This window comes from Microcebus murinus, chromosome 16 (genome assembly GCF_040939455.1).
Source record: "Microcebus murinus isolate Inina chromosome 16, M.murinus_Inina_mat1.0, whole genome shotgun sequence".
NCBI classification, from domain to species: Eukaryota; Metazoa; Chordata; class Mammalia; order Primates; family Cheirogaleidae; genus Microcebus; species Microcebus murinus.
The window spans coordinates 16,218,443-16,242,134 of NC_134119.1; the positions used below are offsets into that span (position 1 = coordinate 16,218,443).

The following is a 23,692-nucleotide window of genomic DNA, read 5'->3' on the forward strand; positions in this document are numbered from 1 at the left end:
AAATAGTGAAGTGTTCAGGGCCAAGGAATACAAACAGAGCATGGGTAACATCTCCTATAGTGAGATTATTTTTACCCTCTTATTGGTCCTTCCTCTCTTATCTTCCTTTTTATATCTCTGTCCTTCTTATCTAACTTGTTTAAGGGTATCAGGGTGGAGAGATTAACCTATTTTCTAATTATTATTGTTCCCTTGAGAAATTTCTTTCACATCTGGCAATATTACTACAAAATACTAAATTTCCACAAACAACATGAACATGGAAAGACAAAATCTTGTAATAAAAGTAACAGTATTTAAACCAACTTGTTTTTTTTGTTTTGTTTTGTTTTGTTTTTTTGAGACAGAGTCTCACTTTGTTGCCCAGACTACAGTGAGTGCCATGGCATCAGCCTAGCTCTCTGCAACCTCAAACTCCTGGGCTCAAGCAATCCTTCTGCCTCAGCCTCCCAAGTAGCTTGCATTACAAGCATGTGCCACCATGCCCGGCTAATTTTTTCTATATATTTTTAGTTGGCCAATAAATTTCTTTCTATTTTTTTTTTTTTTTTTTTTTTTAGTAGAGATGGGGTCTCGCACTTGCTCAGGCTGGTTTTGAACTCCTGACCTTGAGCGATCCACCTGCCTCGGCCTGCCAGAGTGCTAGGATCACAGGTGTGAGCCACCGCGCCCGACCGTAAACCAACTTGTTTTATACGACTGTTTAATACGTAGACTATTTAGTTTCTTCTCTCTATGCCCACATATCACATTGGCACTATCAAAACATATCAGAAGTTCAGGATATTTTAATACTCAAGGTTTCATAATGTATTCAATTCCATTCAGTTGGCATCTGACAAGGAACAAAACTTTCTTCAGTCCCTGCCTGCCTAGGTCAAGGGTTTCTTACGGGAAATTGATTGATTTGCAGACTTACCATGACTCTGGGGGCTGCCTTGTTTTGCCATTTACATGGGTACTTGTCATTTTAGAACAGTAAGATTATAAGAAACAAGTTTTCAGGTAAAGTAGTGGTTACACCAAAGTTTTAGAAACGTTCAGTTATGATTCTAGTTGGAGTCCTGTAAATTTGCTCTGATTTGTGCTTTTTGGGGTGCATGCTAATGATTAAGAGAGTATGTTCTACACTGAAATAAAGACAAAAGAAATAAAATATTTAGGAAAAATATAGCCTTCCATCATGAGGGGGGAAAATTAGCCCTATAAAAGAGGGCTTTGAGATATTTCTGGGAAATCTGAACCTGTTCACATTCTGAGTACATCAAACATCATGATTACTAATACATCATTTCTCCATTCATTCACATTTATCTGTCATAATAATCTAAACCAGATTCTGAGGTTGTTTCCCTCAGCCTGTTGTAAATAATGTGACTCTGGATGGTAATTTATGAAGTGGTATTTCCAACACTGAAGAGATAAAGGCAAAGCAAACAACTTAGCTCCATGCTAGAATTCTGACCACTCTGCATGCACTGACCATCAAATTGGCACTCACTGATCAACACTATGGTGCTCACACAGTAGTAATATTCTCCAGGGATTAGGGGGTTCGGGGGGTAAATTCACAACTAATGAATGTGGTAAGCATTGTGGAGGGGAAGGGCATGACTCTAATCCTTGCTTGGGTGAGGCAAAGACATAAAATGTAACCAAAATGTTTGTACTCTCATAATATCCTGAAATAAAAAGAAAAAAAATTGCAAGTTATCAAAAACAAAACAAAAAAGAATTCTGACCGCTGAGACTTGGTTTCTACTTAGCCATTCAAATAAATGTCTTTGAATACCTTGCTAAAATTCCTGTCTAATGGAAACTAATCTCTGGAAAAATGAACAGACATTTCAGAATTGATAACTCTGGCAAGAATGTAGACTTTTCAGGTGAGTTTCTTGATTTTTTTTTTTTTTTTAATTCAGGATGCCAGGAATTTACTTGTCTTTTATTTTTCTATTTCAACTCAGGGGGAAAAAAAATCTTATCTCCATCTCTGAAAGGTCTCTCCCGGGCCTTTTTTATTGTCAAGATGACATTTTTCCATAGTGAAAGGCTATGGAGCATGTCAATCTATTGTGCATGTCCATTCTCCATGTTAATTCAAGGTAACTATTATGGAGGATCAATGGAGCATGAGTAGTTATTCTTGCATTTTGTGTTATGTCTCAGAATAGTCTAGATGGCCCCTCATTTCAGCTCAGATAATGGCCCAAAGAATAATATGAGAAAAGACTCAATTCAACTCAACAAGTATTTACGGGGAGCCTACCTTGTATAGGGCATTGTGTTATATATGAAGGAGAATTCATGAGGTGGGAGACTGCCTCTTATTTTGTTCAGTTTACAATCTCACCAAGAGCTTAAACACGGAGATGGAGTGAGCAAGCTGACATGATGCATACCTCATTTTGCAGAATGTTCAGACATTTAAGTTTATAACACAGTTCAAATCAGGCTTTTCATGCAGTTACCTCTTATGAATTGGTGGGCCCTGCACATCAAGCCCCGGCTACCTGTCCTCATGCCTTAACGTTACTCCCACTTCTTGCTGCAGCTCGACTGAACTTTTTATAATTCTCTGAGCATCACGGCCTTTTTCTAGCCACCAGACCCCTTACCTTAATTCCCAAAAAGATAAACCCTTTGCTGATTGCCTGGCCAACTCCTGCTTATCAATATGTGCCAGCGAAAGTACTAGATCCTTCAGGAAAGTTCCTTAACCTCCCAATCTGTATTAGAAACCATCTCTATTCACTCCCCTAACACCCTGAATTCCCTCTGCCTTGATACTTATTAAACATATTCCATTCATCCAGCCTGCCAGCTAGCATTTAATTATTGAAGGCCTTTTGTAGGTCTGGGAAAAGATTATCAAATAAAAGAGATAAAACTTGCGTTCTCAATTCTATTGAGAACGGTTAGAGAATAAACAACTAAATAAATTTAAAGATAATGTGCAATAGTTGTTAGCACTATAAAGAAATTTAAATAGGAAAACGAGATACAAGGTCACTGTCAGGAGTGCAGGGGAGCTACTTAAGTTAGAGTGGCAAGAGTAAGCAACTCAGATGTGTCCAGAGGGCTGACCCTCCCTCTATTTTCCAGTATTCTTAAGCTTTAAGACAAAGTTCTAGGTAGAGAGGATGACAGAGGCAAAGACTGGGGCATCAGCCATCTGGAGAGTTGGGTGTGGAGGGGAAGAGTGTATGGAGTAAAGATGAAGAAGGCAACAGAGGTCACATCATGTAGGGTTCTTGCTGGCTACAGGAAGATTTTATCCCAAGTGCACTAGAAATATACTTTGGGATTTTAAGTGGTAGAAGTGGGAGGGAAAATATGATTAATTTTTTTAAGCTATCACTATGGCTGCAACATAGAAAATAGCTGCTATATAGAAAAAGAGGAGATTAATCTGGAGGAGAGTGCTGGTACTTGTTGGCTTAATGATCTATATATCTCTTCTCTATGTTATATTCTTTGGATGTAGAGTCGTATGCTTGTACATCTTTGGATGTACATCTTTGGATGTATACTTTATGTAAATATGTCTTTCTATCTCCATATTTTAGTATAGTGGCTTATATTAATATATTTTAAGAGTTCCCAATTTGAATGGAAAATGGTTACTTCCAGATGGAGTTGACAATAATGTCAGCTCACAAGCCTCATCCCTTCCTGTCCTCTTTCTACTGCCAAGTCATTGGGTATTCAATAAGTCTGTTCTCACCAAAGAATTCTTCCATCCCAGCTCATGCTTTAGGGTAGGGATATTGAAATGTGAGCCTCCTAAATGATACAAAAGAACCCCACATTTCTATTATGTATTACTGAAATGTTACAAAGATGTTTCATAAATTAGTATTATTTACTTAGAGGGCAGAGCCTGTATTTCTCAATTTATATCAGACCTTTGGAGACTCCATCAAATGATCACTGTGTCTTTTTTAAACCTAGTTTCATTAATGAAACAAATTTAATAGAAAAGACTAATACAAGTAATAATAGTAAATACTTTTATAAATAAAATACGAATTCAACATATGTTTTATTTTCATCATTTGTATGAAAATATCTTAATAGATTTGTGTCTATATGTAGAATTCAGAAATATGTAAAACTGTTTAATTTATAAAATAACATTTCTAAATAGTTGGCCTCATTAATTAGATGGGTTTATTGGCATCATTTTACATCAGCTTCATAGACATGATGCTGTTAGGTGAATTAAAGGGATAACATATGAATTATAAGTAAGAAGATCAGGGTTTTTTTTATTTTCTGAAGTAGTGACTAGAAAAATCAGTCCATGCACTTAGGTCTCTTATTTCCAGAATTTCCAATAGAAATATTATGTTGCAACATATGTAATTTAAATTTTCTAATAACTACACTAAAAAATTAAAAAGAAACATGTGAAATTAATTTTATATTTTATTTAATTTACTATATCCAAATATTACCATTTCAACTTCTAATCTGTATGAAAATTCATATTCTTTCCTTAGTATTAGTTTTTGGAAATCTACTGTGTATTTTACAACATATCTCAATTTGGACTCAACACATTTCCATTGCTCAATGGACACATGTGGCCAGTGGTGACTAACTTACATACCCTTGTATCTGCACCTTGCATATACTACCTTGGAGAGGTAGGTGTGTGTGTGTGTGTGTGTTAAAGTGGGAAGGAGGTGACAAAATATATATACAATGAATTCAGAAGATGGTTTTTCCTTTGAAACATAATGGTCCATATATCCATAGCTTTATTCCTTTTTTTTTTTTTTTTGAGACAGAGTCTTGCTTTGTTGCCCAGGCTAGAGTGAGTGCCATGGCGTCAGCCTAGCTCACAGCAACCTCAAACTCCTGGCTCAAGCAATCCTCCTGCCTCAGCCTCCCGAGTAGCTGGGACTACAGGCATTCACCACCATGCCCGGCTAATTTTTTGTATATATATTAGTTGTATATATATTAATTTCTTTCTATTTTATAGTAGAGACGGGGTCTCGCTCTTGCTCAGGCTGGTTTCGAACTCCTGACCTCGAGCAATCCGCCCGCCTCGGCCTCCCAGAGAGCTAGGATTACAGGCGTGAGCCACCGCGCCCGGCCTTTATTCCTTTTTTACTTGCCAAAATCACAGCCTAATGAAAGCCATGATTTGGGCATCAAGATTCTCAAGCCAAGTTCACCTAGCTGTTTCCATGGCTTTAATAACTCAAGTGGATTATTATTGTAATAATTTAATCATAATTTGGCTGACTTAAAACAGAAAGTCATCTGTATCTGCTACATATGCTGGATGTGATGCAATGTTTCGTTTTACCTGATTGCTCTATCTATGATTCTTGGTACCTGTGTCTTACAAGGAGCACAGTTATTGGTGGGAGTTAGTGTAACCACCTGTACCTTCTCAAGTGGAAGAGATAATATTAAGAAATGCCATTAAAGTGAACATAATTTTTTCCTTTCATCATAAATGTTCTCAAAATATGTGCACAGGTCTATATGGACAGAATACTAGAAATTCTATCCTTAAAAAAAAGCCAGTCTGGGAGTGATGGCTTACACCTGTAATCCTAGCATTTGGGGAGGCCAAGGTAGGAAGACTGCTTGAGATTAGGAATTTGAGAGCAGCCTGAGCAAGAGTGAGAAAAATAGAAAAATTAGCTGGGTGTGGTGGTACATGCCCAAAATCCTAGCTTGAGGATCACTTGAGTCCAGGAGTGTGAGGTCCAGTGAGCTGTGATGACACCACTGCATTCTATTCCAGGCAACAGAGCCAGACTTGGTCTCCAAACAAAAGGCCAAACAAATGTCACAGTCTCCTCCAATCAAAGATCAATCATTTACTTGGGACCAATGGGTAAATAGATCTTTGCATCATTTCTACAGTGGAGAGGAACTAGCTCAAACCTGTCATCCTGAGAAATTATTGTTCTTTTGGTCTTCCACCAAATTTTCCTAAGTATCTTTCGATCCTTTTCAGAACCCCTTATCTGCAGTGGAAGAATTAAGGTAATAGAGTTTCTCCTTTACCTGGCTCAGTCAAATGATGATATATTGTCCTTGGCAGTTTTCAAATGATACAAAATTACATCATTTTAAGGTTGACTGCCCTGTCCTCCACATTAGATATTTTATTAATAAGCTGAAAAGCAAAATTAAAATAGTAAAAGACACTGATAATTGTCTGGTGATAAGTTTCATGTAGAGCTCCCAGAACTCTGTTCTTTGGAAAACAATATAAAGTCCAGCTGTGAAATGGTTCCTCAGTGACCAGCATTGAAGACCACTATGTTTTCTTGTTAGCAGTAAAATAAATAAATAATTGCAGACACCTAATAAACAACAATTCTGGGAAGCCGTAGAAGTCAGAGCAGCTTTGTGTAAAGCGCATTCTATTAGCTTCCAGACACTTGAGAGGTGCTAAGTGGCTTGAAAAGCTGTGCAGTGAGAGCCGGTGAAAGCGTAAGTTCACTTCTACCGTTTGGCAGGGAACATGTCAGAATTTTCACTGAACGAGTGTAAATGAGGCTGCCACTAGCTGCTATGTTGAGGGAAAGCCACCAATTGTTGAACGGATCCCGACTTTGGTGTATTAAAAATGTAGCTCTGATCACTCATTAGAAGGCCTATTGTTAAGAAAAGCCTGCATTTTTATTCTCACAGAGAAAAGACATGTCTGAGGATGTCAGTACAGGGAAAAGAGAGATAAGAAATTTTATGTGTATGGGAGGGCTGAAGAAAAATCCATAAACTCATATGAAATACTACTGACTATATCTCCAAAGGTTTCAGAGGGTCTGTTCTTTTGGAAAAATGAGTCCCATTTTGATGAACTATAAGGTTGCTTTAGGAAATTCTCAAGACCAATAAATATTACCCCATAAGCAGAGGCTACAAATTAAACATAGATCAAAACGGCCCAGGGAACTGCCATACTCCCAGTCCTACAAGAGGGTTATTTTTGCTTCCTCCTCCTTCATTCTTCTATTACTAACTCAGTCAATACTATTCTGCAGCATGTGTCTTATGTACATTATTTATTTTGATCTTAACCTCCCCTCCCCACTAATCCAAACTCTTTACCTGCCCCTGGATAACCACAATAGTGACAAAACTCAATTCCCCAGGCTCCAGGCTCTCCCTGGCTGCCCTCTCCTGTAGACGCAAAACATGCTATTTATAGCAGTTAGGATCATTTTCCTTAAACAACACACTCATCTCTCCTTGAAGAGCCTTCACTGATTCCGTATCATTGCCTGTTCTGGGCAGTTTGGGGGTTTTTCTGATCCCCATGGCTGCAGCTGACCCACATTCTACCTTGGTGTGAATCACTTTCCATCTGTCATAAACTGAGTTTCCCCAGAAACAGACCTCAGAGACACAGATCTAAGTATAAATAGTTTTTTGAGGATATGATCCTAGGAAGCACCAGGAGGGAAGGTGGAAAGTGAGGTAGGAAAGGGAGTCGATAAAGATGCACTATAGAGCAGGTAACCACATGGGCAACCAGGGTACAATCTTGCTGGGCTCTGGGAGATAGAAAATGCCTCTGAATTATCTCACTGGTGGTCAGGGGAGCTGGAGTGTGTATGTAGGAACCAACGCCCATTGATCATTGGCTGAGAGTTATTCACATGGGGATGTGGGGGATAGGTATTAAATCCCTGGGTATTCTTGTCTGCTAAATGGGGTGTGATAGGGAGAGATGTCCCTTGTTGCAATAGTCATAGATCTTTAGTTGGAAGGTGCTGGACTGAAATTCATGGGATTTCTGAGTGTCAAAGAGATATAGGTGAGCATTGACATCTTTCTCCAGGAAGACAGAGCTTCAGACCTAGATGCCTGGCTTGGTAGAGTTGTGCTTACTATATACCTTCAGCTGTGTGCCTTTGTACAGTGGACAACCTGAGCAACCCTATGCAGTGGCCCTGACGGAGCTCCTCAATTAAACTACCACCTTCAATTACATTGTAGCTAAGCTCTTCTCTAATTCACAGTTTGATCATTTTCTTCTTGTAAAGGAGATGGCCTATCCATGTTCTGTCCGTCATTTTTAACCCCCTGAAATGGCTTCCCAAACTCGGATTGAAACTCTCTTGCTCAAGAATTAATTCCATCAGTCCATTGGATACTACCTGAGTACAGGAATAGTATTCATTTGGTTATTTTACTACCAGTTAATAAGTTAATCTTGACATATTATTCTGTAAATAAAAACTGGAATTTGGGAAGACCATTAACTTTTAAGAAAAGGGGATCTGGGTTCCATTCCCATCTCTACCACTTGCTAGGATAAGTTGTCCAAAGCCAAGAACCTTAATCTTTGTAGCTTTGGTTTCTTTATCTTTAAAATGGAGATAATAGCAAAATATCATAGGCTTATTGTGAGGATTAAATGAGCACATTAGCATCGCTAATAGCACCACATTGCTGTAAGCTTGGTATATACTCAGGGAAGCTAATGACTATGTATTCTGTTTCTTTGGTATCCTCTTCATACCTGACTTTTAAGACAGATTTCATATGCAGTACTTAGTAAATACTGTATTTAAAAAGGAAAAGGGAACTTTCCAAATTAGGAAACTCATGGAAAATTGTTCAAATTCTTGAGACTTTAGTTTTGATCCAAGCACTAATTTTCTAACTGTTCTTAGGAAAGGAGACTTGGACTACTTGTCAGTAACCCATCACTCAACTCTAGAGAAAACATTCTTAACATACCTTAGCGATTTTTTGACAATGCACATGCTCTAAAATAAGTGTTTGTAACAATGCCATGAGGCAACCTTTTGAAAGCATTTCACATTTCAGAGAGAAATGTACTATCAAATGTTACTAAAATTAAAGTTTGTTATGGTTTATGGAACTACTCAATATTTAGAACTAGGGAGGGCAATGATTTATAGGATTGAAATCGACTTTTTTTTTTTTTTTGGACTGTTAAGTATTAAGTAGCATACTATTAGGGTGCTTTTAAAACAAAGTGAAGAAAGCACAAGGATTTTTCACACACGTAAGGACAGAATTTTTATTGATTCAGTGACCATGCCAGTTTATTATTATAAAAAAGACAAAAAAAAAAAATGCTGGCAAAGATGTGGAAGAAAGGGAACTCTTACACACTGTTGGTGGGATTGTAAATTAGTACAGCCACTATAGAAAACAGTATAGACATTTCACCAAACACTAAAAATAAAACTACCATAATATCCAGTAATCCCACTACTGGGTATTTACCCAAAGGAAAGAAAATCAGCATATCAAAGTGATACCTGAACCCCCATGTTTATTGGAGCACTATTCACAATTGCCAAGATATGAAATCACCTAAGTGTCCATTAGCAGATGGACTAATAAAGATAATGTGGTATATATACCCAATGAAGTATTATTCAGCCATAAAAAATGAAATACTTTCATTTTCAGCAACATGGATAGAACTGTAGATTGTTATGTTAAGTGGCATAAGCCAGGCACAGAAAAACAAATATTGTACATTACCATATGTATGAGGAAGCTAAAAATGTTGATCTCATAGAGGTAGAGAGCAGAATGATGGTTATCAGAGGGTAGGAAGGATGGAGGTGGGCAATGAAGAAAGATGGATTAAAGTGGTCAAACATACAGTTAGTTAGAAGGAATAAGCTCTAGTGTTCGACAGCAGAGTAAGACGACAATAGGTAACAATAATTTTGTGTATATTTTAAAATAGCTAGAAAAGAAGGTTTGATATGCTCCCAACATAAAGAAATGATTAATGTTTGAGGTGATGGATATACTAAATAATCTGATTTGATCATTACACATTGTTTTCGTGCATCAAAATATCACATGTAGTTCATAAATATTATACAGTTACTATGTATCAATAAAACAGTTTCTTTGTGTATATCATATGCATCTCTACATTGATATTTATCTTTTTAAAATGAAACTAGTATAAATCCAGTTTCCCCAAAGATCATAAGATCTTTGAGGGGAGGAGAGGTGTCTTGAATTTGGCAACTCTTAGCGTTACTCTTCCACACAAAAAGAAATTCGAGATCTTTACTAAATGATCATATCGAATGATGGATGACACCTACTCTGGATTTTTTTCTTTGCTCATTTGTTTTGAATCCAACCCTGCAGAGCTAGCCAAGGTCCTTCAGAAACAGGAAATAAATAATATCTGGCTGACTTGATAGGCAATGGGGACATGGAAAAGCAGCTGCATTGGCCAGGTCAAACTTAGTGGTCATCCCCAGAAATGTTCCCATATTCTATACTCTGATGCTAGGACAGAAACTTCTAATGAGGACTTCTAGAGACCTAAGAATCCTTTAGGGTGATGTGCTAGACACTGGCATGTGTCTCCTTATGGCAGAAAATATTTTCCAAAGATGGCCACAAAGATATCTCCCATCCTACATGCCCTTCTATAATGTGAACCTGTGCTTCACTCACCAAAGTAAACTCTAATTCTCCCTTTAAATTTGAGCAGGCTTGTGACTCACTTGTCACCAACAGAATGAGATGCAAGTGATATTCATGACTTTCAAGGCTAGGTCTATGAAGACCATAAACTTCTACCTAGTTTTGTTGGGAGTCTCCGTCTCAGAGCCCAGCCACCATGCTGTAAGTATCCCAATCACAAGGAGAAGCAACATATAAATGTCATGGTTCATCATCAGAGCAGAGCTGGTCTCCTGTCCATCCCAGCCCAGGTGTTAGATACACGTGAAGGAGTCTCCAGATGATTCCAGTTCCCAAGTATTCAAGTCAACTCTAGATATTTGAATTTTCACAACTGAAGCCCCAGATATCGTGTGATAGGAAAGCTCCATTGTTCTTTCATAATCCACTGAATTCACGAACATAATAAAATGAAATGATTTGCTATGCTGCCACAATAACTAGAACAATGCCCAATATTCGTGCCTACTGTCCTTTCTTCCAAAGCCAGTGCGTATCTATTTTTCTAAAAGTTTTACTGAGACACAGCTATGCTCATTCATGCATGTAACATCTATGGCTGCTTTTGTACTGCAATTTATGGCAAATACTGTATAACTTATAAATCATAAAATATACTGTATAATCCTTTAAAGAAAAAAATTTGACTTTTATACAGGGATTTACAAAGTGTGGTCTCCAGACCAGCAACACTGGGATCACCTGGGAACTTGTTAGAAATGTAAATTCTTGATCTTTACTCCAGACCTACTGAATCAGAAATTCTCGGGTGGGAACATCTTGTTTTAGAGTAAGCCCTTCAGGTGATTTTGATGCTCACTAAAGTTTGAGAATCGCTTTATGCTAACAAAGACATACAGGTTTGCTTTTTTTTCTATTTTTTTTAGGTTACAATATCCACAGCCTTAGCTGCTAGATTATGATTAGTCCACCCAGACAATCCTGTTTCTGCTTTTCCTGATTATGTGTGGTTATACGACAGTTCCATCCATTGAGATGTAAGGAGAACTCGGCTTGAGGTACTTCTTGGAAAGCTTACTCATCCAATCACTGCAAATATTAAATAACTTCTTGATTTAATTGCATACTTAAAACCATTTATTATTATTTTACATACAAAGTCTTTGAAAGGCACAGTTTTGAAGTAAATGTGTAGACCGAGAGGAAAAGACTCCTGAAATGTTTTCTTGTGGTAAAGTAGTTAAAAAATATTTAAATTAGACAGGTCAATGAATATTGGCTTGAGCCTCAAAGTGTACCCATTTGCCTTGCACCTTAGCAAAAAGTACAGCCACAGGGATTAGAAAGTAAAGATGCTCTGATTATTAATGTGGGCTTCTACCATCAATACCACTGTGGAAATTGCTCAGATAAGGCAGTGTGTGTGTATTCCATTTCTTTACATTCCTTATTACGCCCTCCTCCTGTGAATTCCTATGTACATTGCTGCTTTCCTAGATTGCTCCCCTTTCAGTCTCTGGAGGTTGGGGTGCAACACAGAGTCTTTTAACAGCTATCCCCTCCCTGAAATGGTGCTCTTCAGAGGGCTCAAAGCACCCCTTTTGTGCGTACAAGTTGAGAAATGTCTCTCTGAAGATCTCCCAGCCTCTTATGACCACAGAGCATGAGAATAGAAATGCTAATGTGGCATTATGGGTGAGAGGTAAGCACTGTCCGGCCTTTTGTGGGCAGGAGGCCTTTTGGGTTGATTGAAATGTGCGCATACAGTAAAGCGAATGCCTCGGCGGATGTTCCCACAGTCGGCACGGCACTCGGAGATAGCCCAGGCGTTGGTGAGTCTTTTATCTATGCTCAGTTTTGAAAGACAACTTGACATTCTTATAATGTCATGCAAATGTATTCCCCTATACAATGTCAGTGATTACTCAGACTCCCAGAGCAAGCCACACATATCTTAATAAATCGGGACTACAGATTAAACAATTTAGAGAAGAATGGTCTTTCAGTGGGAGAGAAGCCATGGTTTGTGTCCTTCAAATTACAAGAGAAAGTGTTTAAATTCTTCTCAGCTAGCATTGACTCCAGACAATTGTGGGCAACAGTGACATTCTTGTTGTTCCCAACCGCACCATGCCCCACCCTCCCACTTCCCTCGGGTCAGAGTTTGACTCATTCTGAAACGCCCAAATCAAATGTCATCTTCCCTTTGAAGCCTTTGATTTCAGTACCCTAGCCCAAGCAGAACTCCTCATCCCTTCTCAGCTGATCCTGGACCTCTTTATTAAGATATCTGTAGCAACATAAATACAACTTGAGTTATGAGTTATAGTAACCTGTGGCTTTGCCTCTTTACCCTCAATCCTTCCAATTATGAGTTCTTAAAAAAGGCACAAATGATGTCTTACAACTCAGCACGATGACCCCCCTGCCCCGCTTTGGCCTAGCTTAGTGCCATGTACGGGTGGGAAGGTTGTAACTGAACAACTCCCTGGGGATATTGTTCAGATCAAAATCTACATGAATGGCAACTTCTAGAATTGTACAACAGGCAGATCTTTTCTTAGTACTTTCCTAGCATACAAGAGATGCTCATCAAATGCTTGTTAAATTAAATACTGGCAGACTGGCTGGGGCAGGGAGGAAAGAGGAAGACATTAATTTATTTAATATTCATAGGAACCAGCCACAGGGTTCAGTTCTTTTCAATGGTGTATCTATTGGTCTATCTAATCATCACTAATCAGGCGTCAGTTGCATATGGTTTGAGAGAAAGAGTGTTCTCTGTTACAGATGTGAGTAAAAAAAAACAAGACTTTCCAACCTTCAGTTGATGCAAACCGCCTGCTTAACTGGAGGCCATAAGGAGATGGTGACAGACAAGCTTTACATCCTCTGCTTGCAATCAATTTGCTCCTTACCGTGATTCCGAGTATTAACCTTGTTCTATCAAACCCCTGGAGTGTGAGGCTGGGAGGACAAGAGCAGGCACAGCGGAAACTGAGATCAGCCAGAATGGCTAATGAACCACCAGATTTGATCTTTAGGGGAAAGGGGGAAAATGGTCTTGGTATGGAAAACAAAACACGACAATCCATTCTCCTGGTAACCCGACCGGAGCTTGCTTTGCTGTCGACACGGTCTAGTGCAATGCCTGTTTGCTCAGGTTTTCTGGCCCAACTGAAGATATGAGGGTTGGGAAGATAGGAATTCAGATTTTTAGCTATTTCATATTTCTTTTCAGTGTGATTAAGGGAGACTGTATAATGAACACTAAATAAGTTAAAAAAAATTAAACAAAATACCAAGTTGTAGGAATATGGTCTGTAAAAAACAACAACAAAAATAACACAGGGTGGGGTGGGGCAAAATGGGATAAAATTGGATAATCCATTTTTTGTTGTTGTTATTGTCAATGTTTATAAAGTTCAGATCTGGAAGAGGCAATGTAATCATAAAGCTACATTAATGGAAATATGAATGTGACAGTGCATCCCAACACCAAGAGTCCTCCTCAGGAGGTTGCCATTCTTGCCTGTCACCTTACATGGTGCCCTTTTATAGCAGTCACACACTGGATATTTGTCATTACTATTTAATAGAACACAGCAATGGTTCTTCTGTTCTTTCATTATCTTATATGTTACTCTGGCATTAACTTTGGTATTATAAAAGGATGTAAATTTCAGTGTTTCTAAAATATTTTCGCTTTTTGGAGAATCATCCAAGCCAATTTAACTTATGAGTTCAAACTGGGGTACAAGGATTTATATAGGAGAAATAAATGTGGGAAAGATTTAGTATTTCATTAAGTCCATTCCTAAGGAAAGGAATAACCAAAGTATATAAATAGTAACTAAAAAGCAAAAAATAATATTTGATGTTTTTTAATATGAAAAAATTTAAAATGCCCTGGAATTTCATGACTCAGATTGCTGCTTTTGATCTTAAAATAAAAAAGGAATACATACATACTTCTTAAAAATTAAATGAACAGGAAGATACGAAGTGAGAAACCTACTTCTTCTAAATTAGTAGTCCTCCAAATGTGGTTACCTGACCAGTGACATCAGCATCACCCCATCACCTGGGACATTTATAGAAATGAAAATTCTTAGGCTTCACTTCTGATCCAGTCAATCAAAATCTCTATGGTGGGGCCTGATGACCAGGATTAAAAAAAAAAACAAAAAAAACTCTCCTAGTGATTCTGATGTACATTGAAATTTGAGAATACTTATTTTACACAAGGGAAATTGGAGTTAAATGTCTTATGTCTTTCCAGACATATTTCAATCTTACACATGTACACACATACCCAGTCTTTTTTTTTTTATACAAAAGGAACCATATTACTATTACACATATGTGATCTTTGCTTTAGTTTGTTAAACTGTGTCATTTACCTTATAGATCTTTCCGTATCTGCACTTAGAGATACACTTCATGTTTTAAGACTATATATTTTCTTTTACTGGATGCATCATATACCTTAATGGTTCAAGAAGGTCCCTTATGTGACCATTGCAGGTATTTTCAGTTTGTCTGCTTTACAGTGAACATTCTTGCCGGTACATCTTGGAAAACATGTGTGGGTGTATTAGTGAATGAGTTCCTAGCATAGGTTATTCAAAGTTATAGAAAATACATATTTAATATTTTGTGCATATGACCTATAGGTATGACAAACAGGTTGCACCAATTTATACCCCAAGCAACAGTTTACTAGTACTACCTATTTTTCTGGATCCTCATTGACAATGGATATTAACTTATTTTAGCTGTTCTCAATTTGATTGATTAAAGCATGACATCTTATTATTGTTTGATACGCATTTCTTTAATTATGAGGACAAAGGTGGTCAACTTCTTATGTTTTTATTGGCCATTTGTATTTCCCTCAGCCACTTACCCATTTTCTCTCGGGTTAAGTGTATTTTGTCCTTACTGATTTGTGTAAGTTTTTGGAAATTAAGAAAATTAGTCTTGACCTGTCACATTTATGCTGCATTTTTCATTAGCTCATAGGTTTTCATTTAGTTGGTCATAATTTTATAGATTTGTTAATGTTTTCCTTTTTGTGCTCCGTGTATTGTGCCCTTGCACATCAAGACCTTTCACTAATTCCAAATTTCTAAATAAATTCACTTAGGTTTTTCCTCAAATTGTCATAGTTTAATTTTTACTTTCCATAATATACTCTGATAAAACAAATGAGACCAGAATCCAGTTTTTGTTTTTTCCTAGAGTTAGTCTCTAGTCCCAAGACCACTTGGTGAATAAACTCTCTTTTCCCAATGATTTGAATGCCATCATTACCTCCTGAATCTGGAGAACCCAGGGACGTTTGCTTATAATCTGTGGGTTCCCTAGTGTCAAGCTATTTAAGTTAGCACAACTTCAATGGCTGTTTTTATACTAGGCACTACTGCTTCCACCTGATTCATTCTTGTTTTTGAAAAATTTCAAGGCATTTTTGACATTAGTGCTTCATGGTGAACTTTGTATTATTTTGTCCAGTATGGAAATAAATCGTGATGCAATGTTAAGACAGTGAGTTTATAGTTTAATAAACTGAGCTTTGTCAGTTTATCAATGTACATTATTGTGGTTTCTTATAAAATAATACCTGTATCTCTAATTTTACTAAAGACTTATATTTTATGTTTACATTAGAACTTCATGTTTTCTTTGTAGAGGTCCTTCACATTTCTAGTTAACTTTAATATTAGATATTTCACTTTTTGGTTGCTGTAGCATGTGGTTTCTTTCTCCCACTGTATTTTCTAAGTACTTTTTTAGTTGTATACAAAGCTACCAACGTTTATATCATCCTCTTTATGTGTTATCTGATTTTCTAATATTTGCAGTGAATTCTTAAAAATTACACACTTACACATGGAAATGCTAATTACTGGAGAAAAAAACATGAACAGTCTCTGTTTAGAACATGTTTGAACATATTATTTCGGAAATACCCACAAGAGACAATGACCCATTTACTTCAGAGTGAGATATGGTTTTTGACACAGATTGACATGGCCTAGCCTGATTAATCAGTAGTTATCAGCTAAACTTTGTTTAGACAAACTTAAATTTTTTCTTAGATTACCAGATGAAAATAAACAAAGGAATATTTGTTACCACTTAGAATATTTTAAAAAAACACAGAATATTGTTATAATTCTAAACAAATCTCCAAATATCAAGGCCCAGACATGGCCTGGCCAATGACCGCTGAGTATCCAAGTGAAGAATTTAGAAAAACTGAATATATCTACAAAAATAAAAAGGAAAGAATAATTAAAAAATAGAAATAAAAATAGTAGGATTAGTAAAGTCTAAGAACTTTTAAAAAAGAATAAAAACAAAAACAGAACAACACAAATATACATCTACAATATTAAAAATAATGAGTCAATCACAAAGATAGAATAAAATTAATGATAAAATACTTTATAAAACTCATACAAATACATTAAAACATCTTTTTTCTATGTATAAACTGACCAAAGAGAAAAGATGAAAAAAACCAAATCTATTGATTTTATTTCTAGTTACTTTTTTATACTAACTGTTTTGTAAATATTTCAGTTGATTTTCTTGGATTTACTAGGTATACAGGTACATGAGCAGCAACTAACAATTTTTGTCACCTCCTTACCAATACTTATACCTTTTGTTTCCATTTCTCATGTTGAACTGCATGTGCTATTTCTACAATAATGTTAATGGTGGGGATAGTGGACATTACTATCTTAATCTTGATATGGATATAAACCTTTTAATATTTGACCATTCAACTTGATGCTGATTATTTGAGAAATACACATTCTTGGTTAATGATGTACAATTCTTTTAATGTACTACCATTCTGTTTGCTAACATTTAATATTTTTGTCCCAATAAGTACAATTATATTAAAATTGTAATAAAAGCATTATATTTTATCATCTCTATCAAATTTATATTTAGATGTCATGTTGCCTTTGTACAAAGATTTTGGAAGCTTGCATTCCTTTTCTATGTTTTGGAAAGTTTAAGCAATATGTAAATTAGTTCTTTTTTGAAAGTTTAAAATAATATCCTTTTGAAAACCATTTGAATCTGGAAAAATTTTTTTACTATAGATTTTTAATAATTTTCTAAATATTTTTCATAGTTATTCATCCACTTGAGTTTCTTTTCTGGCATCACTTTTGTTAATTTTTTGGTCTATGAAAATTTGAGAATTGTTATGCCATTTTTAATTTTATGCATTTATGTTTTCTTCCTTATGTGTTTCAAAAGAAGTACTTAGGGTTTTTAATCAACTTGAAAATATTTTTTCCATTTTTAATCCATTATTTTTACCTTTGCCATTTCCTTCTTTTAATTCTGCAGGGGTTTTTCTTTCACAGTTTTTCAATTTCCAACTTTTTCTCAGTTGCTCAATAGTCTTTTATGGTCCAGGATATTTCTGAAACTTCATTTTTGGAACTCATTTTAGAATCTATATTACATTCGTTAAATTATCTAAATGGTGACAAATCCTTTTCCTTTGTGTTCATGTTACAATATAAGAAAAGTGACTGAATACTGTTTCAAACAAAGCTTGCCTAATGTGGTGGTGGACCAGCTTGGTCATCTGATTTTATGTTAAATTCACGTGCCTCTGTTGATTAAATGAGGCATTGTTTCTTATGGTTCGCATGCACTGACTCTGAAGGCAATCTAAAAGAGAGTTCAAAACATGTTTTCAACCAAAGACTATTCTTTAGAAGCTAAAACTCCTTTGGATGTGTAAGCACTTCTTTTTGTCATTTTAAAGGCTCATTACCATGTAGTCAGATGCTTGTTCACTGTGGCTAGAAATCAGAAAGGCAGATAAACCACAAATGAAAAACAAGGACTCAGCAAGGCTGGGAATTCTGTAGAAGTCCTGAGCTGATCTTTCTTATTCAGCCTAAAATGCAAAGGCGTTCATTTCAAGGGGAAAAGTAGCTATATTTATTTATAGCTATTAGACAAATATGCAAAGCAAAAATGTTTTGCTAAGTGAAGAATGAAGCATAAGCCAGTATAAATACTTCAAAACAAAGTGTGCTTTTGATAAAGGGTAATGAAGAGAGAGACTACAAAAAAGGATATTGGGAAGCATGAAGTTTTTATGTGTCCTTACGTCAATGCTAGAGTTCCAAACATCCTCGTAACATCCTTACATATTATAGTTTTGTCATTTTAATTTGAATAGTTAATGTCATTTACGAAGAAAGCAGTCACACTTCCTGAATAATGACTGTGTATCTATTAAAATGAATTATGTCTCTTTTTAAAATGTGCATTTATTTCATTCTCATTCTGTTAATGCGTATCTTTTCCTTCATTATATCTACAAAATGTCAACCCTGCTATGTTGGGGAAATCAATAATTAAATAGCTTTACAGTAATTACCTCCCAGTAACGCATTTTTCCACCTTAACAACAGAAAACAAATCCACTAACATCCAAATTATACAAATACATTGGTGAGAAGGTCATCACATGAAAATGTAACTCAGTTTATAACTATTTTGAATGGTACTTTAAACACCAACTCTTCATAAGAGGTAACACTGAATACGCCTCCTCAGCAACTCTCATGAACTTCAGCTCTACCCTTACGAAGAACAACACTATATATTCTTGTGGCTCTGGAAATGTAGAGTAAGCCTTAAAATTAAGAAATAAAAATACCTCTATTAATCTCAGCATTGACAAGATGTGGCATTGCTCATAAATTTTCCAGATGTTTTCTAAGTTTCTTAGTAAACTAAGAATTTGTGTCTAAGCTACCCACTAAATGAAATTGATCACTCTAGTGATTTTACCATTTTAATGGTTAACACAGATGACTATCAGGGAAAGCAACTGCTCATGTACAAGTGAGCAGCCCACAGAGAGGAAAAGATCACAGAATTATCCTGAAAGTCATTTTTTGCCTTTTTTTTTTAACACAAAACAGAGGTGATCACATTAAAAAAAAAAAAAAATATATATATATATATATATATATGTGACCATTAGTTTTGAAAAAATGACATATACTTTAAAAATCAATTTAGAAAAGTACACAATAAAAAAGTCACAACTGCCCCAAACTCAGAAGTAACCACTGCCATCCTTTGGTAAACAGCATTTGGTATAGCTCTAGGCCCATTCATAGGAGAGATTTAACTTGGATTCAAGTGATTAAAAAGGTTACACTGAAGAATTCAGGGAACTTCACATGATGTTTCCAAAGCACAAGAATTTTATTTCCTAAAATATCTCTTTTTAATTTAAAAAAAGTATCATTAAAGGCTTTAAAAATTTGGAGTCAATATGTGTTTTTAAAACTATGTATTCCAAAAGTAACAAAATATTTCCTTATTCCTACTATGAGGGATACAGAAGTTAGCACTCTTACACACTGGATTCCATCTCCATCACTGCATTTTGTTAGTTTTATTAGTATTATTTTACTATCAATGTTTAAAATGTTTGCATTTGGTCCCTAACTATAATCCCCATTGTTTTATCCACGTTCTATGTTTAAATATATTTACTGAGTGACCCTGCCTCTTTACTTTTATCTCTTTATTTTCAAGCTTGTAGTTCTATTGGTTGGCTGAATTTCATGTCCTTGTTTCCCCTTTCCTCATTACCAAGAATGGTGCAAGAATACTCTGTTCCCTCAGTTCTTGCATACCTGAGATGATCTGTGCTTTGACTATATCCAAAAGATAAGTGGGAATACTATCTTCTTCCATCACAATTTATTTCCCTCCAACCTTATAGACACTGACCAACTATCTTCTGGTATCAGATCAGGCATCATTTCTAACTTACTTTTTCTACTTACACAGAAGTGGAATCTTTTTCTTTATCATCACAGCTCAGTAATTTCAATATCATAACACCTTGCTACCGAAAACTTACATCAATTCTTCTGGTACAGACTATGTACATTTTTCTCTTACAAATGAGGATATTTTCTTCAACTCTTGTTTTCTCATTCTATGTTCACAATTTTTTTCTCTTCCACTTGTTCTCAGCAATATCAATTATACATACATTGGATATCTTTTGACTGTCTTTTATATCTATCACTTAATCTAGAATGATTTGCTAAAAACCCACTTTGCTGGGGTTTTATTTATACTGTTTTTTCTCAAACTTAGCTCTTTGATCTTTATCTAATTTAGTCCAACTTATTCTCTTTTGTAATTTTTAATATGGCTTATTTCTAATGCTTTTATGTTTTGATATGCTATCATTTTTTTATTTGGGCTCTTACAGCTCTTGTTTTTGACAAAACACATAACCAGAACTCTTGAAGACTATGAAGCACTATTTCATAAAGTATTCCTGTGTCTCTTTGAATAATTCTTGTGATGCATGATTTTTATCTGTTTTATATTAATGTTCCTTAATTTTATTCTTTTACTTCCTCTTATCTTTTGGATAGTCTTCATCATATTAGACATTGTGTAATTAGGGTGGCTATTTTGTGCAGAAGGGTACTGAGAATGAACAGACAGAACAATGGGATGGGTATGATGGCACATCTGCAGTGGCTACTCAAGAGTGTCAGACACTTGACAGCCTGTGTCAGTGAAAACTCACAAGTAAAACCCTTTAGGTTAGGACTCTCTCCTTTGATCTGACACTCACTGCCTCCCCTCTCTCCTTGATACCCATTCAACCTCAGGGAACACTGCTCAGCTTAAAAATCTAGTCACAGAACGTAGAAATGATTCAGCTGCGTAATTCTCCCCTCTAAAGTCTTCTCTTTCTCTATTCATATTGCCTTAATATGTTTTTTCTCACCTACCAAGTCATGTAAGTAATCTGAAGTTTTATAATTCTACATAAAGAATCGTTAGCTATGTCTTTCAGAATCACAATACTCTTTGTTGGGGGAAGAAGGACTCTGTATCCTCCAAGAAGATCAAGATGTCCGATGTCAGTTCTCAGCTCACATGTGCTCAGCTGGGCAGCATAGTCTATGGCAGTTGTGAGAGCTTCAGAGTTAGTGCTGTGTTTTGTTTTTTTTTTTTGGCCTGGAAATTTTGTTCTTACTACTTTTAGTGGCTCTTGTGCAGTTAGAGAGAGGACGGCATAACAAAAAAATCCCTTTCCCTTCGTTCCATGATTTTTAACTGAAAACAATAAGTAATCATTCTCTAATATTTTATTTTGTAAATTTTTAAACATTCAGAAATGTTGAAAGAATTTTACAACACACTCCCATTTACCCACCATCTAAATTCTACCACTAAGATTTACCATTCTTGTTTAATTTTGTATCTATTCAGTCATCTATATCTCTATAGATCCACCAATAAATTAATCATTTTTGATTGTTATTTTATTTTGCCAAAGAAAACTGCATAGCAAGTTGCCAGGGGGAGATGATTAGGAGGTAGTAAAACTTCATTTAAATAGTAGCAGTCAGTTTAAAAATAAGAGGTATTTTAAAACACCTCTTGTGTAGCCCTTTGACAAAAATGAGTAATGCTGGTGAGTTGTGTTATGTGCAGCGATTATAGGGACCGAATATGCATGAATGACCAGATTCATAAATTTCTTTTCAGTATTACTTGGTCCATTCACATCTGCCTTCAAGCAAAAAGCAAGTTTACTCAGACTCATTCATACTATATAAAATTAAGGTAGAAAGAATCCTTCCTGAGAGCTCATCTTGATTGATTGATCCTGGTAGCACAAGCTACCAGGGACTTGTTGTGACGTATTTCTCATTACATCAAAGAGGGCAGTGGTTCTCACTATACACTCATTTGGGGGTGGGAGATGCTACATGCTCGAAACAGCTACAGTGTTTTTTCAAACTGTAGAGTCACATACTCCACCCATAAGAATTTTTGTTTTTATTTTTTAGCTCCAGATTTGATGCTTGAAACCATTACATGGAGCATCAGCTAACATCTAACTTTCCTTCCAGGGAATATAGCAGGAAATGTCGGGAAGGAGAAGTGTATTTTGAGGGGTCAGAAATTGAGACATAGGGAGCCAGATTGGATCCTTTTCCTCATCAGGGATCAACATCAGCATGAAGCGGGAAGAAAAAGCATGGGTTTGTATTAATTTTATTTTTTTCAGCATGGTTTCTACTAATAATATCAGAGTGAACGTATTCTCACTGGGGTTGGCACTGCTAGTCTGGAGGAGGAAAGCAATCTGAAGATGGAAGTCTGCAATGGGGAGGGTCAGGGAACTGGAGACACACCAGCTTCCACAGCTCCAGGTACGGCATCATTTAGGTTACTTAGATCCCCATTTTCTGAAATAGTCTGTTTACTGTCTTACTGTTATACATTATTATGCTAATAATGTCCCTTTATCTGACAACATAGCCTAGCTTGCATGTAAGTTGCATCCTTACTTACTTCCTTAGCTTGCATGTAAGGCATCACTGAAGAGAAAGATGGTAGAATTTTTTTCTCCCATGACTTTTAGCCCACATAAATTACTAAATTGGGAGGAGCCTTTTAGTTAACAGGACAAGTACCCTTCTTGTATAGGACTGGAGACTTCCTAGAGTGATTGGTAGAAATTCCAGCATGATGGTGAGAACCTAGAAATATGGTTGGGTGGACATGAAAGTCTGATACATTGTTTGCAATATGAACAAGACAAAAACCATGCAAAGTATTTCTCAATTGGGATTACCTGCCTTTCCACCTGGCTGGTTATCAGCCTCCAACACACAATCCTCAATCTTAAGAGCTAAAGATAAATTGGGAGAAATCAACATAACCCTGTATTCCTCAGATTCAATTCATCAGTATACACTCCTCAGTTTTGTCTCAGAAATGAATATTGAATCTGTTTACTTCTCTGTGTATCAATGGACCCATCCTAGTCTAAACCATCACTGTTTTCTTAGTGAACAACTGCAGATGCCTCACAAAGAGCTTCTACTTTGCTGCTTGCCCTATAGCAATCCATTCCCCCAAAGAATAGTTAGACTGATCTTTCAAAATGATAACTGGTCATTTTAATTCCTCTGTTTCAAACTTTCATTAGAGTCATAGTATTCTTCAATTACTGTATCATAGAGCCATGCCTCTCTGTTGAATGCCATTCCCCTCTTTCTCCATTTTAATTACCTTCTGGGCACAGTGGGTTTCTCCTGGTTAACCACTTGGCTTTTTCCAACTGCAAAAATCTCTGTCTAGTTTCCTTCTCTTTATCCTACCAATGATCTTACTTTCTCATCCTTCGGGATTCAGCTAAACCATCTGCTCA

At 36.2% G+C, this 23,692-nt stretch overlaps 1 protein-coding gene and 1 long non-coding RNA gene across 2 annotated transcripts in view; one reads left to right on the forward strand and one right to left on the reverse strand.

Annotated features, from left to right (window-relative positions):
• Positions 1-23,692, reverse strand: part of MACROD2 (mono-ADP ribosylhydrolase 2) — a 1,812,973-nt gene that overhangs the window by 239,602 nt on the left and 1,549,679 nt on the right.
• On the forward strand, positions 5,940-11,433 carry LOC142876862 (uncharacterized). The gene is made up of 3 exons (XR_012923696.1): positions 5,940-6,015; positions 10,490-10,623; positions 11,349-11,433. It is a non-coding gene; the product is annotated as an uncharacterized LOC142876862 (long non-coding RNA).